The 16,739-nt window shown below is 41.9% G+C and overlaps 1 protein-coding gene across 2 annotated transcripts in view; it reads left to right on the top strand.

Annotated features, from left to right (window-relative positions):
• Positions 1-9,799: 9,799 nt before the first annotated feature.
• EYA3 (EYA transcriptional coactivator and phosphatase 3) overlaps positions 9,800-16,739 on the top strand; it is a 97,244-nt gene continuing 90,304 nt past the window's right edge. The window contains exon 1 of one of the 2 annotated variants that reach the window (XM_042954211.1): positions 9,800-9,931. The gene's annotated coding sequence lies outside the window, so the exon portion shown is untranslated. The remainder of the gene's footprint in view (positions 9,932-16,739) is intronic. The other variant, XM_042954212.1, reaches the window with a different exon arrangement.

The following is a 16,739-nucleotide window of genomic DNA, read 5'->3' as shown; positions in this document are numbered from 1 at the left end:
CATGGACTGTGAGATCATGACCCCAGCCGAAGTCAGACGCTCAACCGGCTGAGCCACCCAGGTGCCCCCTTTGTGCTTTACTTTTAAAATTTCTGGGGGCACCTGGGTGGCTCAGGTTGAGTGTCTGACTTTGGCTCAGGTCATGATCTCACGGCTCTTGAGTTCGAGCCCTGCATTGGGCTCTATGCTGAAAGCTCCGAGCCTGGAGCCCGCTTCTGATTCTGTGTCTCCCTCTCTCTCTGCCCCTCCCCCACTCATCCTCTCTCTCTCTCTCTCTCTCTCTCTCTGTCTCTCTCTCTCTCTCTCAAAAATAAATAAACATTTTTAAAAAATTAAAATTTCTGTTTTAGGGGTGCCTGGGTGGCTCAATTGGTTAAACATCCAACTCTTGATCTCGGCTTAGGTCATGCTCTCACAGACTGTGAAATTGAGCCCCACGTTGGGCTCTGAGATGACAGCACAAACCTGCTTGGGATTCTCTATCTCTCTCTCTGCCCCTCCCCTGCTCTCTCTCTCTCTCTCTCTCCCTCCCTCAAAATAAATAAATCAACACTTTTTAAAAAACTTACAAAAAAGCAAAGTGCATATTTGAACACATATTCCTTAGCTGTCAGAGCAATGACATCATCGCATAATCTCTGAAAAACTCCACCACACTTTTGGGAGAATAAGAGTGAAAAAGTGAAGGGGTGCCTGGGTGGCTCAGCTGGTTAAGCATCCAACTCTTGATTTTTGCCCCAGGTGAGATCTGCGTGGAGCCTGCTTGGGATTCTCACTCCCTCTGCCTCTCCCCCACTAGTAGTGCACTCTCTCTCTCTCTCTCAAAAAAAAAAAAAAAAAAAAGAGAGTGAAAAGTGAAATACTGAGTTAGTATTATTTTATTTTTTTTTAGAATTTACTTTTGAAGGAGAGAGATACAGAGCATGAGTGGGGGAGGAGCAGAGAGAGAGGGAGACACAGATTTCGAAGCAGTCTCCAGGCTCTAAGCTGTCAGCACAGAGCCCGATGCGGGGCTTGAACTCACGAACCGTGAGATCATGACCTGAGCCGAAGTAGAACGCTCAACCAGCTGAGCCACCCAGGGGCCCCATGAGTTAGTTATTTTAAAATAATAGTTTTTATTTCACGTACTCCCTGATAGTGCTTTGGAGAGTTTAAGAACTGTTGGTCTAGATAATACGTAGCATCTTATATTTAGGCAGTACTGTATAGTTTACAAAGCTCCTTGAATCAGGATAAATATTCTTATTCCCATTGTGTAGCTGAAAAGCACACTGCTGTGGAGCAGGGGAGCGACCCAGCAGGGAAGGGACCCTGCCTCTGAAGAGCTCACGTTGACATGGTGCCCTGGGCCCCTTCACTGCGGGCGACTGCACTTGCCAAGCTTTCAGTGATTCCTGGGACTTCCTGGGATTCCTGTAGCTGTCTACTGTAACATTTGGCATCCTGCTCTTGGCTTTCTCTCTGCTGGGGGGGGGGGGGGGGGCGGGGGGGGCGGGGGCGGGGGGTGCTGGTCATGTTCACCCGGCCCCAGGAAAGCTGTAGAGCTGTCTGGGACTCCAGACTGTCTGGGAGGAGTTAAAGGCAAGGACGGCAGATGCTCAGATTTCCACGTGAAGAATTCTAATGTAATCATGAGCTAAACATGGAAGAGTGTACCTAGAAGGCAGAGATAATGGGAACCAAGTATTTTCGACTTTAGTGTTATACCTTCTCAGGTTTCTGCACAGGAAAGAAATCATTCTAGGTGTTTGAAGCAGAAAGCAATTGTTTTAGGAAATCAGATGTTTACGAAATCATTGGAAAATCTAAAGGAGAGAGACTCAGGAGGCCAACTCAGGGATTGCTGGTTTCAAGATCTTATCTCTATAACTAAGGGTCAGAGATCAGAAAACTAGGATGGGGGAACTGCCTTCCTGGTTGCTGTTCCTACAACTACCTTTCCAACTTGTAAAGCTGGAGATAGAAATGGAAAGAATGCTACAGGAAAAACCCACGTCTCCAGCGATGATCCTATTGGCCAGTAGAAACAGCCAAGGTGCAGGAACATGGCTTCTTTCTCATTTCTCTTAAATCTGACCCAAGTGCCTCTCAATACCTAGTTTTCATCCAGAACCCTAGCTGTAAGGGATCCTGAGAAGTGCCCATCTTTAACCTTCCCACTTTTGCAGTGTAGGGGAGTAAGGCTCATGAGAAGGATGTGGGAATGGATGTTGAGCTGAACAAATGCAATACACAACATTTCTGACCACAGATTGATGGGAATGTGAACTCCATGAGGGCAGAAGTCTGGGCTGATGGGTTTTCTGCTGTGTCCTGAGAGCCTAGACTATCACAAAGTACCTGCTCACTAAACAGGTACAGCCACATCAAACTGAATGCTTCCCCAGGAGCTCTTCTGGTCAACATCAGGCAGGCTACAGTAGTGGCCATAGGTCTGTGACTCTGACAATGGCTGGGTCTGTGTTGCCCCCATTGAATCTGGGTGACCTCTATGGCTGCTTTGACCATAGACCAGGATGGAAGTGTTGCTGTGTCAGTTAAGGCTGGCCTTAAGAATGGCAGCTTCCAAGACCTGTCTCTATGGAGACCTCAACCGCCATGTAAAAAAGTTCAACTACCCTCGTGGAGAGACTATGTGGAGAGGCTCTGAGACTATGTGGCTAGGAGGCTAGCTGAAGCCAGCCTTTCAGCCAACCCATCAAGTGTCAGGTACATGACTGGGGCCATGTTGGACCTGTCAGACCAGTCTAGCTGCCCAGCTGCCAGTTAGAATACTATCAGCTGACTCTAAATGATGTCATGCAGGAGAGAGGAGTCAACCCCGTCCAAACTTCTGACTCAAAACTCGTGAGATACAGCAGTTGTTTAAAACCATTGATTTGGGGGATAGTTTGTTACATACCAATAGATAATCAGAATACACTTCAAGTGTGATCTTAGTGAATACAGAGCTGACTGTGGTAGGAATGCAGAAAATGTTCCATTTATATCCCAGGTAGATTTCCAGGGCTATAATTTTAATCCCGTATGCATTGTTGTGAGGTGTTCCTAAAACACCTGAGTTTTGCGAGTGCCTGAGTGGCTCAGTCAGTTAAGCCTCTGACTTTGGCTCAGGTCATGATCTCACAGTTTGTGAGTTCGAGCCCCACACTGCGCTCTCTACTGTCAGCGCAGAGCCTGCTTTGGATCCTCTGACCTCTCGATCTGCCCTATCCCGCTCTCGTGCTTTCTCTTTCAAAAATCAATAAACATTAAAAAAAAAAAAAACAAAAAAACCTGAGTTTTGTACAAGAATCATCCTCTGTAAAGCAAGAGATCTTGGATGTTTCCAAATGATACTGATTTGTTAGGGGAAAAATGTGCACAATAACAGTAACCATGTGGGTTAAGATGCCTGAGGGTAAAATGAAGATAATATACTCAGGAGCCTGGAAATGCTTTGCTCTGAAGACAGTAATGGTTACTGCTTACCTTAAAAATGTGAGTTTATTCCACTTCAAAGTCTTCTTACTGGTGGAAATTTGGACCAAACTGTGAAAATGACTCTAATACCATGTAGGGCCAAGTAGGCATAAAGTGACCCACATTCTTGTTACGGCAATGATTAGATTGTTATAGATTGCTTTTTTTAAAAAAGTTTTTATTGAAATTCCAGTTAGTTAACGTAGAGTTGTAATATTAGTTTTAGGTATACAATATAGTGATTCAAGACTTCCATACAACACCTGGTACTTACCACAAGTGCACTCCTTAATCCCCGTCACATTTTAACCCCATCCTCCTCCCTACCGGCAACCATCAGTTTGTTCCCTGTAGTTAAGAGTCTGTTTCTTGGTTTGCCTCTCTCTCCTTCCCCCCCCCCCCCTTTGCACCTTTGTTTTGTTTCTTTTTTTTTTTTTTTTTAATTTTTTTCAACGTTTTTTATTTATTTTTGGGACAGAGAGAGACAGACAGAGCATGAACGGGGGAGGGGCAGAGAGAGGGAGACACAGAATCAGAAACAGGCTCCAGGCTCTGAGCCATCAGCCCAGAGCCCAACGCGGGGCTCGAACTCACAGATCGCGAGATCGTGACCTGGCTGAAGTCGGACGCTTAACCGACTGCGCCACCCAGGCGCCCCTGTTTTGTTTCTTAAATTTCACATCAGAATGAAATCACTTGGTATTTGTCTTTCTCTGACTGACTTATTTCACTTAGCATAATACTCTCTAGCTCCATCCATGTCATTGCAAAGGGCGTGATTTGATTCTTTTTATGACTGAGGAATATTCCATTGTATCTGTATAGATCCTCTTTATCCATTCATCAGTCGATGGACACATGAACCGTTTCATAATCTGGTTATTGTAGATCATGTTGCTACAAACACTGGGGTACGTGTATCCCTTTGAATCGGTATTTTTGTATCCTTTGGATAAACACCTCATAGTGCGATTGCTGGATTGTAGGGTAGTCTATTTTATGTTGCTTTTTAAAAAATTAATTACTGTGGTAAACAACACATATCACAAAATTTACTATCTTTGTCATTTTATTTTTTTAATAATTTTTTTAACGTTTATTTATTTTTGAGACAGAGAGACAGAGCATGAATGGGGGAGGGTCAGAGAGAGGGAGACACAGAATCTGAGACAGGCTCCAGGCTCTGAGCTGTCAGCACAGAGCCCGACGCGGGGCTTGAACCCACGGACCATGAGATCATGACCTGAGCCGAAGCCGGACGCCCAACCGACTGAGCCACCCAGGCGCCCCTATTTTTGTCATTTTAATTGTGTAGTTCAGCGTATGCCAAACAACGATTTCCCTCTGTCCCCTCCCTCTAGCCTCTGGCAACCACTACTCCTTTCTACATTTATACATTTGACTACTTTAGATATGTCGTGTAAGTGGAATCATACAGTATTTGTTCTTTTGTGACTGGCTTATTTCACTTAGCATGTCCTCAAGTGTCATCCCTATCGTAGAAGGTGACAGGATTCCCTTCCATTCTAAGGATCCATGGTATTCTGTGGTACCTATGTACCACATCTTGTTTATACATTCATCTGCTGTTGCACACTTGGGTTACTCCCACCTCTTGGCTATGTGAAAAATGCTACCATGAACCCAGGTGCGCAAATATCTCTTTGACACTCGGCTTTCAATTCTTTTGGATATATTCACAGAAATGGGAGTGCTAGATCATACGGTAATCCTATATTTATCCCACCAACTATACATTGCTTTTAGAGGCTCAACTGTCATGTGTATAATAAGATATTGCCTTAAGTGCGATAGAGAAGTGAACAGAAACAAAACCCAGACTGCTCTGCTTCAGATGTATTAGTCAGGAGAGTTCAAATGGATAACCGTTAACAAAACACTGGTCATACATTCCTTATGTCTTGTTTTATTTTTTAAATACTTATCTATTTACTTTGAGAGAGAGAGCACGTGAGCGAGAGCAGGAGAGGGGCAGAGAGAGGGGGAGAGAGAATCCCAAGCAGTCTCCACACTCAGTGGACATGGGGCTCAATCTCATGACTGTGAGATCATGGCCTGAGCTGAAATCGAGAGTCAGATGCTTAACTGATTGAGCCACCCAGGCACCCCTTGATTTACATTTTGGATGTGTTTGGAAAGACCTGGCTATAGGAGCACCTGGCTGGCTCAATTGGAAAAGCACACAACTCTTGATCTCAGGTCATGAATTCGAGGCCCACGTTGGGTGTAGAGGTTACTTAAAAATAAATAAATAAAATTAAAAAAAAAAGATCTGGCTATAATATTTTAGACTATTTAAAAAAATTTTTTAATGTTTGTTTTTGAGAGAGAGAGACAGAGTGTGAGCAGGGGAGGGGCAGAGAGAGAGGGAGACACAGAATCAGAAGAAGTCTCCAGGCTCCGAGCTGTCAGCACAGAGCCCAACGCAGGACTCGAACTCACAGGCTGTGAGATCATGACCTGAGCCAAGGTCGAACACTCAACCGAGCCACCCAGGAGCCCCATTTTAGACGATTTTAATAGCCTTTCTTATGTATTGAATTTTGAACGTAATATTTGAAATTTTTCAAATCTACAAAAAATAACAAGTATTTAAGCATCTAAACTCAACTTGAACAAAACCATATTTTTTGGCATATTTCTTTATATCTGGCCCCAAGAGTGGTACATAGGTCAGGAAAAAAAGAAAACAATAAACATTTCCACTTCTACTAACTATGATAGTAAGTGAAGATGCCTGAAATCAGAGAAAGGAAACTAACTAGTAAGTAAAACGAATTCATACGTGGCTACCTGTTTCTCTTCCTGTAGTTTGAGAGAAATCATGGGCTCTGAAGTCACACAGATCTGGGTTCAAGCCTTGGGTTTGCTTCTTGCCAGTTGTGTGGCCTTGAGCAAGTTCCTTAACCTATCTGTGCCTCAGGTTTTTAATCTGTAAAATGGAGCTAGTCATAATACTCCCTAAGTTTGTTGGGAGGATTGAAAAAGAAACATGAGCACTTATATATTTACCATGTAGAGTAAGAAACACACAGCCAATCTTCAATAAATATTAGTAATTACTGATTTTATGTATTGAGCACCTACTGTATGCCAATCACTCTTCTAGAACTGAGACGTCAGCAGGGAACAAGAGAGATAAAGACCCCCATGGTGCTTACTTTCTAGTGATGGACAATAAACAAACGAGGTAATTTCAGATAGTGAGAGGGATCATGAAGAAAAAGCATGTGAAGGGGAGACAGGAGCTACTTTAGACAGCAGCCAGGAGGCCATGGGAGGCCTGTGGGAAGACTTCAAAGGTGAAATGTAACTGAGAGTAGCAGAGGGGCGCCTCGGTGGCTCAGTCAGTTGAGCGTCTAACTTCTGCTCAGGTCCTGATCTCACTGCTGTTGAGTTCAAGCCCTATATCAGGCTCTGTACTGACAGCGTGGAGCCTGGAGCCTGCTTCAAGTTCTGTGTCTCAGTCTCTTTCTCTCTGGCCCTCCCCTGCTCATGCTCTCTCTCTCTCTCTCTCAAAAATAAATAAACATTAAAAATTTTTTTGTAAAAATGAGAGTAGCAGAAGGAAGCAATCATTGGAAAGTTTGGGGAAGAGTGTTCAAGAGAAGAGGAACGGTACGTGCTTAGGCTCTGAGCTAAGAAAGTTTGTATAGGAAAAAAGGACAGGGAGACTGGAACTGTATGTGAGGGGAAGGGAGGCTGAGCATAACATCTGAGGGGGAGAACAGGTCAAGAAGGGGCTTGTGGATCATAGTATAGAGTTTAGATTTTATTTTATTTTATTTTTTTTAGATTTTATCTTATTTTATTTTTATTAAATAAATTTTTTTAATGTTTATTTATTTTTGAGAGAGGGGGAGGGCCAGAGAGAGACACACACAGAATCTTAAGCAGGCTCCAGGATTGGGGCTGTCAGCAGAGAGCCCAATGTGGGGCTCGAACTCACGAATCGGGAGATCATGACCTGAGCCGAAGTCCAATGTTTAACCGACTGAGCCACCCAGGCGCCCCTATTTTATTTTATTTTTTAAAGTTTATTTATTTTGAGAGAGAGAGAAACAAGAGAAACACAAGCGAGGATGGGCAGAGAAAGAGAGAGAGAGAGAAAGAGAGAGAGAGAATCCCAAGCAGGCTTCACGCAGTCAGCATGGAGCCCGATGCGGGGCTCTAACTCACAAACCGTGAGATTGTGACCTGAACCAAAGTCAGACGCTCAACCAAATAAGCCACCCAGGCACACCTAGATTTTATTCTTAAAGGATTGTGAAGACATCGGAGGGTTTTTATTGTTAGTAGATACAGCAGTCTTTACTCTGGGGAGGAATTTATGCACTTTCCTGTGACTCTGTTCTAGAATTATGCATACTACACACTTTCAGATTAACTTTTCTGGGGATACCACATTGGTTATTCACGGGCTCCCCCTGGTGGAAATGGTGGCTCAGTTTGCATGGTTTCAGATGAGCAAAAGCAAATAAATGGGCAATTTATCCTTTCAGTCAACAAACATATTGGGCAACTACAATGTGCTAGGCTCTGGTGCTGAAATACATCCGTGAACAAACACAGACATCTCCTGGAGCTTACATTTTGGTGTGTATATGCGGGAGAAAGACATTTAACCAAATTCATTAGCAAATTGTTAGATGGGATAAATGTTATTCAAGAAAAAATAAGTAGGAAACTGGGCTAAAAATTTTGGGGAGGGTGAGGGTGCTTCAGTTTTAAATACAGTGGCAGGGGGATGCCTGGGTGGCTCAGCTGGTTTAGGCATTGAACTCTTGGTTGCAGCTCAGGTCATGATCTCGTTATTCGTGAGTTCAAGTCCCACATCAGGCTCCATGCTGACAGTGTGGAGCCTTCTTGAGATTCTCTCTCTCCCCCTCTCTCTGCCTCTCACTCTCTCTCAAAATAAAACAAACAAACAGATAAATAAATAATACAAATACAGTGGCAAGGAAGTTCTCATTGAGAGGGTAACATTTGAACAAAGATGTAAAGGAGGTGACCTGGTGAATGATGCAGGTGTTTGGGGGAAGAGATTCCAAGCAGAGATCAGCAAGCATGAAGGTCCTGAGTTCATGTGCAGGTTTGAGGAATAGCAAAGAGCCCAATGTGCCTTGACGTGGTGGTATAATGGAGAGTAGGAGATAAGGTTAGTTGTACTCGGGGGTGGGTAGGTAGTGTCACGTCTTGAGGGTCCTCTAGGGCAGTACAAGGATTTTTTGTTTTCACTTGGAAACAGGAATCCATTGGAGCGGGGACAGGATCTGCTTAAGGTGTTAACAGAAGCCTGTTGATGTTGTATTAATAGATTGTGGAAAAGGAAGGGTATAAAAAGAGCAGTCGCACATCGACTGTGGCTTGTACCAATAGAGGCAGTAAATGGTCAGATTCTGAACAAATTTTAAAGGCAGATTATGCAGAACTCACTGATGAATTAGATGAAGGGTGTGAAAGAGAGGAGTCAAAGATCTCAATAAATGATATTACTTAATAAGTTGTCATAGGAAGAGGTGATCAAAGAGTATACAGCCCAAAAAGTGTAGAAAAGAAGTATTTTAGTTTAAAAACAGTGTGTAACTTTTCTGGATTTTGTGTTATTTGTGAAGCTTTAAAATTTGTAATTTGTAATTTCTTTTCTCACTCCAAAGACTCATTTTTACACCTAATATTGTATTTGTAATTTTGGATTTTCTTTAACAGGGCCCTCAAATTGAATAAATTTCAGGTCTCCACATGCCTGAATTCAACCCTGCTCCTATTTGGGTAGTAACTTAAAGTTAGTGAAGCATCTGTAAATTTTGTTTCTGATAAAATTATCACATGAAATAGCGTGCACGCAAGAGAAGTTACTGTAAGACCAATAGATGTTGGGAATAAACCAATATTGGGTTCGCCTCCCCACCAGCGTCTTCCAAAACTTCCCACTCATTCTTCCTCCCGCATTTTTTCTAAAACTACCACATACAACCAGCATTTCTTCTCACGATCGCTTTAGGGAGGCAAGCATTACATGCATTCTAAAAGCCTTTCTAAAAATATGAAAGCGTTAAGTTTTTGTTTTTTTGTTTTTGTCGTGGTTGCTTGCGCCGCACAAGCACCACCAGTTCCTGGGCGAAGCAAGAAATCAACCCCTCAGCACTAAGCCCCTCCGAGGCGCGCGGTGGGGCGTAACCAGGGGCGGAGCTCCCGGAACGGCGGAGTGGGCGGGATCTAGGCGCCTCCCTGCCCCGCCCCGCCCCGTGAGGCCTGACACATGCGCCCAGAGGCTTCTGGCGGAAAGAGGTGTGGATTGTGAGGTGACCCTGGCCGCTGACTTCCGGTTCCTAGGGATGCGCATCCGGGTCACGCTAACGCCGCGGTTTCCTCCATCCGCTGGGTTCTGCTGTGGGTCTGGACCAGTACCCATGTCCTGCTCTGGGGCCTCTGCAACCTTAGGGTGAGTCACCGCCGCGACAGGGTCAGAGTGCGGCCGGTAGAGTACAGCCCGTACGGGGACGGGTCAAGAGTTCTGTCCCGGTCCCTGTGGGTGGGGGTTTTCTTTGCCTGTCCCTTGTCCCTGCAGTGCTTCCCTCACTTCAGCCCTTTCCCTCGCCGGCCTCGACTCTTTCACCTCCCCCTTAGCTTTGCTGGCCTCCGCGCACCTCTCGCCTCGCTGTTTTTCTCATCCCCCCGTTACAAGCCCGGGTTTCTTGCCTTTCGCCTCAGCGCTTCCCTCACCACTGCCTCTCGCTTTTTCCCTTGCTTCTCACGTTAGCACCTCCCGGGGTTCTCGCTGTTCTTTCCCGCAGCAGGACGGCCCACCTCCTCATTGTGCTTCCCCTCCTCCACTGCGAAACTGAGCTCGTCTCTCGAGGGTCCTAGGTCCGGCCCCCCAACTTCCGTCACCTTCGATCCCTGTCCCCTCCCGGGACTAGTAGGTGACATCTGTGCTTCGCCTGGGGTTCTCCCGCCTTTTCTTAGCTAGAGAAGGGCTTAGCCAAAGCCCCAGTGTCGGCCGATTCATCCGGCTTGGGGGAAGTTTTGCCTTGGGGCGTTGTGTTAGACTCTGGTAGCTTCCGTAGTTAGGGAACAACAAAGGCGTTCCCTTTTTCTTCGCTGGAGCACAGTTTGGGGGGCTCTCTCTGGAGCAGGCTAACAGGTGGCAGGCACACGGAACAGCTAGCGATTGGGCTTGTGTGGTCTTGTTAACTGACAGGCCATGAGGACGTGCTGTCATTTTTGTGTTTTCTGTCCCATGAGAGTGGATGTGCACAGCTGAGGCAAAAATGCGGACGATCAGCTCTGTGTTCTGCATGGGCTTTACTTACAAGGACAGGTGCTATGACAGAAGACAAGAGTTTCTTGGGAGATTTTTAGCCCCAGATTTACAAGCTCCTTGCCAGAAATTTTAGAGTTACTGAAACGTTTTCTGCCAAAGAGTGCACTCTAGTAGTTTCAGAGTACGTTTTCATTAATTGAACTCCGTGTGCAAATGTACCTTTATCTTTAACCTCTTACAGATGGTTTCTTCGTTTTTACCGTATTGACAAGTTTTCTGTTTTTCTTCCTGTTTCTTTATAAGCCAGACATTACACTACTTTATTACTTCGACTGTTCTTTTATTTTTTCCTTACTGTTTCCACCTTAGTCTTTTTTTTTTTTTTTAATGTTTATTTTTGAAAGATTGATAGAGTGCGAGCGGGGAGGGGCAGAGAGAGGGAGGGAGACACAGAATCCCAAGCAGGCTCCAGGCTCTGAGCTGTCAGCGCAGATGCCCACGGGGGCTCGAACTCACCACTGCCAGATCAAGGCCTGAGCAGAAGTCTGATGCTTAACCAGCTGAGCCATCCGGGCGCCCCTCCACCTTAGTCTTAAAAACCATCGTTTTCTCATTTGAGAGTTAGGTTTCTCTTAAATTTTTAAAGTTTCTCTGATGGCTTTTAGTCACCTCCAAGATGAAGAGATTGGACTTAATAGGGATTAGTGTCTCAGATTTTGTGATCCGAGGTATATTTTGAGACACAGCGTTGGATAATTTTTATTTTTGTTTTTCCAGTGTTTGTGGTGTATGTCTGGCATTTGATTGCAAATACTTTTATGTGATCTGCTTTTGAAATATAAATTGTGCTCTGAGATTTAGTATTTAAGTGAAGTGTCTGCTTCATGTTTGACTGGTGAGTTAGAGAAAAGTTTCTCTCATTATATGATGCATATACATACACAAGCATAGCATAGACCTTGCTCATTCCAGAATGGGGCTGCTCCCTTCAGCTATTTTTAGCAAGGGACTTTGGAGCTTGGCCATATTAGTCCTAGAAGCCACAGAGAAGGACCCTTTGGGTGGTTTTCAGTCCTTATCTAACTGCTGAGGGAAGCCCTTTGGAAAGCTCTTTACCCATACCTTCTCCCCAGCACCTACATTGGAAACTCCAGCTTCTGTTCAACCTGGGTCTCCTCATTTCACATCCTTAAAAACTAACCCCAGTGAGTATGGGCTGACTCCCTCTAACTGCTTCTTTACCTCTAAGTTTGTGGACTTTTTTTTTTTTTTTTTTTTTTAGCCATGGGCACTCCATAGATAGATTTATATTTGGATTGATGCAAGACCATCTTTCCACATTCTTCTGAACTTTCTATTTCTTGAGCATGTCTAAGTCTAAACGTAGATGGATTTCTACAGGTTACAGCTGGAGGGTTCTGTAGAGCTCAAACTTACCCTTTTATTTTACAAATAAGGAAATCAAGACTTAAAGAATTGGTGATTTTTCCAAGGTCAGTTTTTACAAATACAGAAGTCTTGTACTCAGAGTCATGCACCCAGAGAAGTGGGTTTTAGTTCTCTCAAAGTTGTAGGCCAGAGAGCACAATGTAGTATTTAGTGGTTCATTTCTTCTTCTTCTTTTTTTTTTTTTTTTAAGTTTATTTATTTGTTTTTGAGAGAGAGAGAGTACAGGGGAGGGGCAGAGAGAGAAGGAGGGAGAGAATCTCAAGTAGGCACTGTACTGGCAGCACAGAGTGCGGCTCGAACTCACAAACTGAGATCATGACCTGATCCAAAGTCAGTTGGAAGCTTAACCTACTGAGCCACCCAGGCGCCCCTAGTGGTTCATTTCAATACATTTGTGCCATAGGAATGAATTCTAGGAGAAGGAATTTATGACAGATTTTTAAATTCAAGGCTGCCTTCAAAGATGGCCCCTAGAAAGAAACTGTTGTGCAGAAGTAAAAGTTGAAAAGTCTTAGGGAGTCTTTTTCTCTCTTTTCTGCTAAAATCATTTTAGCCCATTATGATATGAATGCTGCATAAAAGCCTTTACATGAACATCCTGTGGTCTCATTGGAGCATTTGTGTTCGTGCTCCTGTCTTCCTACCAAACACTAATAGACTTTCTAATTTCTGAAAAGTGTGCATGTCCTACCCAGCTTCCAAACAACAACAAAAATTATCACTAGAGACAGCTTAGTGTATGTGTTTGGAAAGCTCAGGAGAGGAATTGATGTCAGTTTTCCATAGAAATTTCTCCTTTAGTTTGGCAGTCTTATTTTGTAACCCTGAGGACTCCATTTAAAATAAATTTCTCATATTAGTTTATGCATACCAGGTTTTCTGTTTTTATTTGGTTCAATTATTTTTGATTATTTTTTGTCATTTTACTTGTTACTGTATGTTGTTTTACATATTTAAACTTTTATTCTTGAACCCTAGGATATGTTTTAAGGAAAATGCAGCTTTAAAAATATAAGAAACAAAGTACACCCACACCACATCCTTACCTTGTGGTGTGATGGTTTCTATGACCTACCTAAACCACTTCATAACTTCGTTCTTTTTGTTTTGCTTTCAGATAAAAGGCTGATAGAACTTCTTTTTCGGTAGTTGTCTAAGAGATTTTTGTGTTCTACATATAACAAGAAGATACCTTAACTTATGTGTATTTTAAATGGAGGAAGACTAGTTCAAAATAGTTAACGTAGAATAGTTCAACATAGAAATAATTCAAAGTGGGGCGCCTGGGTGGCTTAGATGGTTAAGCGTTGGACTCTTGATTTCGGCTCAGGTCATGATCTCATGGTTTGTGAGATTGAGCCCGGCTTTGGGCTTCATGCTGACAGCACAGAGCCTGCTTGGGATTCTCTCCTCCCTCTCTTCCCCTCCCCTTGCTCTCCTGTGCATGCTCTTTTTCTCTCTCAAAATAAATAAACATTTTTTTAAAAAGTTCAAAATGCATTTAAGAATATTAGGAAAAGCTTATTCTTCCCCTGCATTCATTTATATTAGGGGGTTAATTATATTTGTAATAAAGTTGAAAATAGGTGGACTTTCTGCCAATTAACTTAAAAATACAGGTGTATGTTCTTATACAGAATATATGGCTTAAGCTACCAACTGCCTTATTATTAATATGTCTTATTGACAGAGAACATAAATAATGGAGCAGAAACCACATCATCATCTCAATATTTTTATTTGGTCCCATCAACCTAAGTCCTAAGGTATCTAATTATTAAATGTAAAAATAATTAGAGTATCTTCTTTATTTGTAGTATATTTAAAAACATATTTGAAATATGGACTTCATAAAATTTTATGTTTTTAAGAAAACTTTACTGTTTTCTTCTTTTAAATATGTAGTTGTATTTTACCTTTTTTTTTTTGTTTTGTTTTTTTTAAGTAATTTCTATGCTCAATATAGGGCTTGAACTCATAACCCTGAGATTATCAAGAATCATATACGCCACCGACTGAGCCGGCCAGGTGCCCCATAGTAGTATTTTAAATCAAAAAAGGAAATGTATAAGTAGTCCTAACCTTTCAACATCCATTGAAATTGTAAAACTCATGATTTAAAACTTTTAACAAAATAGGAATAGAGGAAGCATACCTCAGTATAACAAAGACCATATGTGACAAACCCGTCACAAACATAGTCAACTGCTTTTTCTCTAAAATCAGGAACAAGACAAGGATGTCCATTCTCACCATTTTTATTCAACATAGTATTGAAGTCCTAGCCACAGCAATTGGGCAGAAAAAGGAAAAGAAAATGTATCCAAGTTAGTAAGGGAATAAGTTAAACTGTTACTGTTTGCAAGTGACCTAATTCTACCTGTAGAAAACCTAAAGTCTCCACAAAAAACTGTTACGATTAATGGATTAAGTAAATTTGCAAGATAAAATATCAGTATACAAAAATCTGTTGCATTTCTACACACTGATAATGAACTATCAAAAAAGAGTAACTGAGGGGCTCCTGGGTGGCTCAGTTGGTTGGGCGTCTGACTTTGGCTCAGGTCATGATCTTGCAGTCCATGAGTTCGAGCCCTGCATCGGGCTCTGTGTTGACAGCTCAGAGCCTAGAGCCTGCTTCAGATTCTGTGTCTCCCTCTTTCTCTGCCTCTCCCCTGCTCGCACTCTGTCTCTCTCTCTCTCTCTCTCTCAAAAAAAAAAATTAAAAAAAGAAGAAGAAGAACTGAGAAAACAATCCCATTTACAATGGCATCAAAAATAATAAAATGTCTAGGAGTAAATTTAACCAAGGAGGTGAAATACCTGTACACAGAAAACTGTAAGACATTGATTAAAAAACTGAAGATGTAGGATGTAGGGGTGCCTGGGTGGCTCAGTCAGTTAAGTGTCCGACTTCGGCTTGAGTCATGATCTCACGTTTTGTGAGTTCAAGCCCCACGTCAGGCTCTGTGCTGACAGCTCAGAGCCTGGAGCCTGCTTTGGATTCTGTGTCTCCCTCTCTCTCTCTGCCCCTTCCCCGCTTATGCTCTGTCTCTTTGTGTCTCTTAAAAAATAAATAAAGATTAAAAAAAATTTTTTTTAATAAAAAATAAAAAAACTGAAGATGTCATAAATAAATGGAAAGATAGTCCATGCTCATATACTGGAAGAACTAATATTGTTACAATGTCCATACTACCCAAAGTAATCTACAGATTCCAGTGGCATTTTTCATAGAACTGGAACAAATGATTCCAAAATTTGGGTGGAAAAATTAAAAAAACAAAACAAAAAGAAAAATAAAAAAATAGTACTTAATATCTTACAGATCTTACTACCGATTGTGTTGGATGCACTTTAACTTATCAGCTTGGTTAATATTTGTATATTTCTTTTAGCAAGTTTCTTTTGGGTACCTACTATGTACAGTTTTAGTAATACGTATATAGGCTGTTCATGTGAACTAGGTAGCATTATACATAAGGCTGGCGTTTACACTTAAATCCTGAATTTGGTTTTCTTTGTACATATTTGAATTAAACCATAAGATTTAACATAACCTGTATCACCAAGGTGTAGAAAAAAAAGAAGAAAATATAATTAGAATTAAAATAAGCTTAATCCTAAGAAAATGTCACTTCTCAGTGACAATTGTATATGATTTTTTTAAGCTAGATTTTGTGATTTTCTATTGTTTTCAAAACAGTGATTTCTCATCATTATTTTATTTTAAGGTTCTTACATTAATTTGCATCACTGTTTAAAATTATATTGTTTTTTTATAGGTACAATTAAATAAATTTCATTTGGGAAACTTTCGCAACTGAACTGTAAAAATCTGTATTGGTAAAACAGTAAAAAATAAAAGCAGCTTTATATAGCGCTTACTATGTGCCAGGAACTACTCTGAGTGGTTTACATACATGAACTCCTTAAGCTGTACAACACTGTGAAGTAAATACTGTTCTTATCTCCATTTTACCAATGAGGAAACCAAGGCATGGAAGTTATATAACTTGCCCAAAGTAACACAGCTAGTTAGCCAGAGAGCTGGATTTGAACTTAATTTTTCTGGCTTTAGAGTTCATGACCTTTTTGTACAGCGTTTTACTAATTTAGTGATTTCTTCCTTTGTAGGTTAAGGTTAAAAATCCAGTTTGCCGGAAACTGTTATCAGAGGACCACTTTGGGCTTGGGAACCTTAGAGAGGAGTTTTACATGGGCTGGCCTAAGGCAAATTGCAAACCCTTTTACCACCTGTGTTTCTTAGATGGCAAAAATCATGTGTTATAAAAGGAAAGCAGGACCATATCTTTCCCTCTTTAAAAAATTATTGTGTGGAAGTTGGTTACTTTTGAGTTATTTGGAGAAAAGGTAGCATATTTAATAAAATGTATTCTATATTACTAAAATGTCTTCCTCTTTTTATTTTTTTAATGTTTATTATTTTTGAGAGAGAGAGTGAGAGAGACAGAGCGTGAGCGGGAGAGGGGCAGAGAAAGAGGGAAACAAAGAATCAGAAGCAGGTTCCAGGCTG

This window comes from Panthera leo, chromosome C1 (assembly GCF_018350215.1).
Source record: "Panthera leo isolate Ple1 chromosome C1, P.leo_Ple1_pat1.1, whole genome shotgun sequence".
NCBI lineage: Eukaryota > Metazoa > Chordata > Mammalia > Carnivora > Felidae > Panthera > Panthera leo.
This window is presented reverse-complemented; position numbering and strand designations above follow the sequence as displayed.